The sequence below is a fragment of the Strix aluco genome, chromosome 18 (genome assembly GCF_031877795.1).
Source record: "Strix aluco isolate bStrAlu1 chromosome 18, bStrAlu1.hap1, whole genome shotgun sequence".
Lineage (NCBI taxonomy): Eukaryota > Metazoa > Chordata > Aves > Strigiformes > Strigidae > Strix > Strix aluco.
Window position 1 is genome coordinate 13,698,115 of NC_133948.1, and position 6,000 is coordinate 13,704,114.

The 6,000-nt window shown below is 53.0% G+C and overlaps 1 protein-coding gene across 1 annotated transcript in view; it reads right to left on the reverse strand.

Moving 5' to 3' along the window:
• The window catches only part of TBX5 (T-box transcription factor 5), a 70,720-nt gene extending 65,463 nt beyond the window's left edge, over nt 1-5,257 (reverse strand). Inside the window, exon 1 of the mRNA XM_074844310.1 lies at nt 5,149-5,257. The gene's annotated coding sequence lies outside the window, so the exon portion shown is untranslated. The remainder of the gene's footprint in view (nt 1-5,148) is intronic.
• Between the last annotated feature and the right edge of the window lie 743 nt (nt 5,258-6,000).

Here is a 6,000-nt window from a genome sequence, read left to right on the forward strand (position 1 = left end):
TCGACTCTAAATGTCCTTTCCAGGAGGGTGGCTGCCGGAGGAGACGGCGGGAGGGTGGGTAAAGGTCCCCCGGGGAACTGTAAAGCAGAAAGTCTCTCCTCTGCGCCAGCACGAAGCCTGGGAGGCGCAGACACGGTGGAGAAACTCCAAAATAGGGCGCAAAAACGCAGCGTCCTGGAGCCTTGGGAAACGGGGAGACACACACCCCCCCACACACTGCGGGGAGGGAGCCCCTGGGGTGGGGAAGGGGACCCCGACCCGCAGTGATCCTGCTTGTGCCAGGGAGATGCAGCCCCCGGCAACGCAGAGCATCATCCCCGGCCGCACCGCATCCCCAGCCCAGCCGGCTGCGGGGCTGCTCCCCCCCCGCCTCTTCCCCCTTCTCCTTCCACTCAATCTGCATTATTATTAGCAGTATTTTATCCTAGGAAAAACAAACGTCTCCCTCCCTTCCCACCACACACCGGGGGGGTAAGGGGTGGCAGGCCCAGATAACAAAGCAGCTGGTGTGGAACGAAGTTGTAAGGAAATAATTGATATGTAATAAGGCTGAGTGAATCTATCCCAAAGAAAATATTGCGTAAGCGGTTATGATTAAACATGCCCGGGCGAAAGGCGCTCTCATAAAGGAGTAATGGAGCTAAGGAAACAAATGATCATTGGGAATGTTAAACACAGAGGGGCATTTCATCACACAAACATAAATTCAGCTTGAAAGAGACTTAGGAGGAAAAAAAAAAAAAAAAAGAAAAAAGCCCCCCTCTCCCCCCGTTACCCTCAGGTTGTCCGATGGACGCCGTTTGAAGATGCTGGCAGTGCGGGGGGGCGGCAGGAGACCCCGCTGGCAAAGGAGGGCCCGATCCTGCCACACGGTTTTAGACCCGAAGCAGACCCCGAGCCTCCCTCCCCACCCCCCCGAGCGTGTGGCCGGGCCGGGCGGCCCGTCCTGCCTTGGGGGCACCCCCCACCCCCCCGTGGGTCCGGGCCGCGGATCGGGGCCGGATCCTTCCTCCCGCCGACAGTGAGAAGCCGCAGCAGTGCCTCCATCCCTTCCTGCCCCATTTTCCCCCCTCCACAAAGGGATATCCCCGACCGGGCAGCGCATCCTCCTGCCCTGTTTCTATCCCAAATCCCGCGCCTTTCCCCGTTTTTATTAACAAAGGAAAAAAAAAAAAGAAAAAGCCTAATATTATCCCTGATTTAAAAAAAAGCACAAATAAATCGCCAGAGCGTCCCTTCCTTTTAACATCGTTCTTCTCTCCCACCTAAATCCCATTTGTAAAGCCAGGGAGCGCGATCGCACGGTGGGAAAGTTGCGCCGCTTATTCCGGGGCCAAACCTCCACCGCTGGACTTGGTTGGAGCTGGCGGCTTTACAGGCGGCAACGTGCTCTTGGCTGAAGCCCTCGCCGTCAGGCACAGGAATCCAGGCTAGGAAATTCGTTAGGAGGGAAATAATTTGCTGCCCCGACTGCTTTTGGGCAATTTCGGCTCGGGGGAACCGGCCCAAGCACGGCCGGGACCAGCTCCGCTCCCACCTGGCTGCAAAACCAAGCGGTATGCCGGGTCGTTATTAAGCATTTTAATCGACTTAAATCATCATTCTCATTTTACCCCCCGCCTAAAACCACCTGGGGAGGGTGTTTGCACCCACTCGTGGCTACAGGACCGGCCCTGCCATTGTCCCAAGGCCGGGCTGTTTGCAGGGCTGCAGGAGCTTGTTTTCGTTTGAATTAAATCCGGGAAAGGGGGGGGGGGGGGGGGGGGAGGAGAGACGAGGGAGATGTTTGTGTAACAACTTGAAATAATTTACCCTAGAAAAAGGAAATCTGGGCAAGAGTTTATCAGGCAGTTCCCTTTGCCAGCATGTTTAAAATGTATAAGTAATTTTAAAGTGTGTCTTCACTTAATATATTTTCCCCTTTCTCCTTCAGATGACAAGGAAGACCAGTGATTGCAAGATGTCTACAGATAGCGCCCTTTAAGAGTTTCCACATTGTATGGTTAGGGGAAAAAAAAACGTGTTTGTGGTTCCTACGTCCCTGCCGACAACTTTCTTATAGTCTCAGTTTACGGCTCCTATTGTTCGGGCTGCGCACGGCGGCTTTTAAATTACGCTGTTCTCCCCAGCCAAAAAGGGGGGGGGGGGGGCGGAATTCAGGGGTGTCTATGTGTGTCTAATGGGAGAGAAAAGGATTTCCTCTAAAAATACGGAAAAGGGAGAAAAATCCCCAAAATCGCGCCCGAAGTCACTCCCAGAAAATCCAGGTTTAACGGTGGCGCTGGGTTGGGTTTGATGCGGGGGGGTGGGGGGGCATTAGAGAGAATCACTGAACCTTTGGGGTTTGGGGGAAAATAAAGCGGTTTGTCGATAATATTCGCGAGGCACCCATTTTCTTGGCAGACGCGGGACCAGGCTGAGAGGGAAAGAAGCTGTCTGGCCTCGGGCAAAGCCCGGCTACAGTTAGGTTTGGGATTAAAAACCATCATCGCGATCGCTACGAAATCAGAGCCGCTCGAGAGATAAATCACAACGGCTTCAACACAAGAGCAAAAAGTTGTTGTTGGTTTTGGTTTTTTTTTTTTTGCCTGTGGAAAAGGAGGCGAATTCCCTGCTTTCCAGACAGAAAACACTTATTTTTTTTCCTGTCCCCATAATTTAAACCCCGAATATCTCCTGCTCCGGAGAGCTCTCGCAATGCACTTGCTGAAGAAATCACGGCCGCGCTTTTTGCCAGGGAGAGCTCCCGGGCGGGTGTGAGTGTCTGGAGAGTTTTCGCAGGACTTTCTCCATCTCGGAGGGAAGATGTTTCATTTCTGATTTCCTCCTTGCCTCCTCCACAGGGGTGCGGAGAGCTCCCTCCCACCACCCTGCGCTCAAATCAAAGCTTTGAAACAGCCTTTAAAGCCGAAGGAAGAATGAGCCGGCTCATTCCTTCGGCTTCGTGTTGAATATTAAGATCGGTCGGACAAATTAGCAGGGGTTTCTGCAGGATGGAGCAGCCTCGCAAAGAGAAGGATGGAGAAAATTGTCCTGAGCTCCAGGAAAATATATCTTCTTGGAGCAGGCAGCAATGGCAGCCGGCAGTTAGTTTTTGCACAAGCACCCACAGCGGCATCAGGCAGGAGAAATAAAATTTTCCAAATAATTGTGCACAGAAACGCGTTTACCCACGGGTTTCCCAAAGCATCAAAACAAGCCGTGAAACCGATTTGCAGGATCGGGCTCTTTGAATTGCCAAATATTTGTTTAGTTTTGTTGATTTGGGGAGTGGACATCATTTAGGATCCTGAATCCATTTTACCCTGACCTGGACTAATACAAGCCAAAAGTTACTCGCATTTTAGGCGCATTTAAAACCCCGTCCTAAAACTAGCCCTGAAAAACCCCGGGGTGGTGGAATCGTTACTGTCACGTTACCAACTCGATGTTAATTCTCCAATCACAGATTTTACTCCAAATCACCCCAGTGTAAAGACATTATTTTTCCCCGTGTACCGATCTACCTCAGCCCTACCACCGCTTTTAGTTTTTACGAATTTGTGAACGGGCAAGGAGGCATCTTCAAGCTCTCGGGCAACAAGAAAATCATCGAAACGCGCTTTTCCCGGCAGAGAACGCATTCACTGGGGGAAAAAAAAAAAAAAAACACAAACAAACAAAACCCCCCCAAACAAACAAACAAACAACAAACCCAAACAACAAAACACCTTTATTCGTCCCCGTGTCCCCGGGGTTTTTTCCTGGGGGCCAGAGGCGCGCAGCCGTGGGGGCCACACCTCGGACCCTGCTCAACCTCAGCCCGCAGACCCTGTCCAGGCGCATTTTGCGCCCCTCGATTGACACAGGGAGCACGGGGCGGCCCGGCCGTGGTTTATATGAATCATGGTTTTCATTATTTTCGAGGTGGGAGGGAGGCGGAAATAGAAAAGAAATATATGTATTTATGCTGAGCTACTTCTTGGACATGAGCAGCGGCAAAGGCGGAGATACAGGACAGAGCCCCGAAAGGGCCGGGCGCTGCTCGGTAGCAGTTTTCTAAACACATGCGTGTGTCCTCCGGCTCCTCGAGCCCCTATCCTGCCTGCCCTTCACCCCGCCACCCGCGGAGGCTGCGCGCTTCCCGCGGGAGAGCTGCCCTCCGCACCCGCGGAGCCGCAGCCGCATCCCCCTGCTCGCCCCGTCCTTCGCAGCCACGGGGAGGGAAGAGCCAGCCCCTCACCCTCCATGACAAGCTGCTAACTCACATCGCCAAACAGCGTCTTAGAAAACAAAACGGACCAAAACCAAATAATTTAAAAAACCCAAACCCGAAGCTTTGTGCCATCTATAATCAGGGGGTGCCGGATCCCACCGACGGCGCAGGAAAGGGGAGGCGGGGAAAGGGGGTGGGTTTTTCTTTGATGAATTCCTAAACAATTCCTATTATTACTTTCTTCACCAACCAAGGGTGAATACGGGGTCCAAATGGCAAGATTTGCTTTTCAAAGAGTAACATGAAATCAAAACACCTGTTATACATTAGCTCTCTCCCACTTCCACCTCCCCTGTAAATGAAATCATTTAAATAAAATAAAGAAAGAAAAAATATAAGAGAATAAGCTTATTGTTTTTCTCCCCAACATATGGGATCAGAGCTGGAGAACCAGGCATCATTTCAGGTGAACAAATGAATATTAAAGCATTTGGGAAGCGACCAGGCAAGTTCTACCAGAGCATCTTTAGGCACATTCACATCCAAAAGCGGTGGAGGCAGAGGCAGCCCCAGACCTACCCCAGACCTACCCTCAAACTCAGACACCCGGAGGGAGGGCAGCGAGCCCAGAGGCACCCGTCAAGTGCTCACAGCCCCAGTCAGCGCACCCCAAACCCTCCGCACCCACGGGTGGGGCCTCAACACCCCCCTGCCACAGCCAGCACGTGTCCACCCCATCGAGTCCACCCCACGTACGTCAGGCCAAGCCCACCCATGCCCACCCACTGGGGTATCCCCACACATTCTCCCATCACAGCTGCCCCCACTCGTGTCCATCCCATCGATGCCAACCCCAGGCGTGGCCCTGCAGCCCGGACCAGGGGAGCCAAAGGGCAGCCCCCAGGCAGGGGCAGGGGGTGGGGGGGGGGGGGCCTGGGGGAGCCCCCCTTTACCTTGGCGGCAGGCAGGGGCTCGGCAGAGGTCTCATGGATGCCGAGGCCGCAGTGGCCCTGGCAGCAGGCTCGGCTGGCTACGGGCCCTATTTCCGCTTGTAACTACGAGGGGACCCAATGCCTCTCCTCGATAAGGTATCACAGTGTCTCTGCAGTCGGCGGTCAGCACCTTAGCTTGGAGCTCCACGGCACCGCTGGCAGCCGTGCCGGGACAGCGGGGAGATGTCGAGGCATTTCTGGGAATAATCACATCACACAAGTGCTTACATTCCGGCTTCCTTTCTCTTTATCCCTACCACCAAGTTTGAAGTCACACCTTCTACCGGATTGTTTAAGGTCTCCGGGTTGGAGTGGGGGTGGGTGGCAGTGAAGGAGTGCGTGTGTGTATATGTGTTGTGAGGGGGGGGTTGCTGGTTGTTAATCTATAGGGTTCCTCCAGGCCAATAAAACTAACATGGTCAGAAATTTCTTCTTTTCAATAGAAACGTCTCCCTCTCCCCCCCTCCTTCAACCCCTAACCCTTTCTGTTTGTTTTTTTGCCTGGACTTAAGGGTCTGCAAGGAGTGCTGCAAGGTTGGGAGTCCCGAAAGCTGCTCAGACGAAGCTGCAAAGTAACAAAAAGACTTTGTTTTCCCTATACAGTCACACAGGAGTTCTGGTATACGCATACACATTGTGGAAAATGCACCTGGACAGGAGACTATATAAAAGTATCTTATACACAGGCACGCGCACTACGGTAGGTCTCCTGAAATGCAGCTGAAGGCCTTAAACCTGCAGCATCCCGGAGGCTCCACATATGCGCTGGTATGAAAATAATCCGCAGTAAAGATCTGTGGGTGTGTGCACACA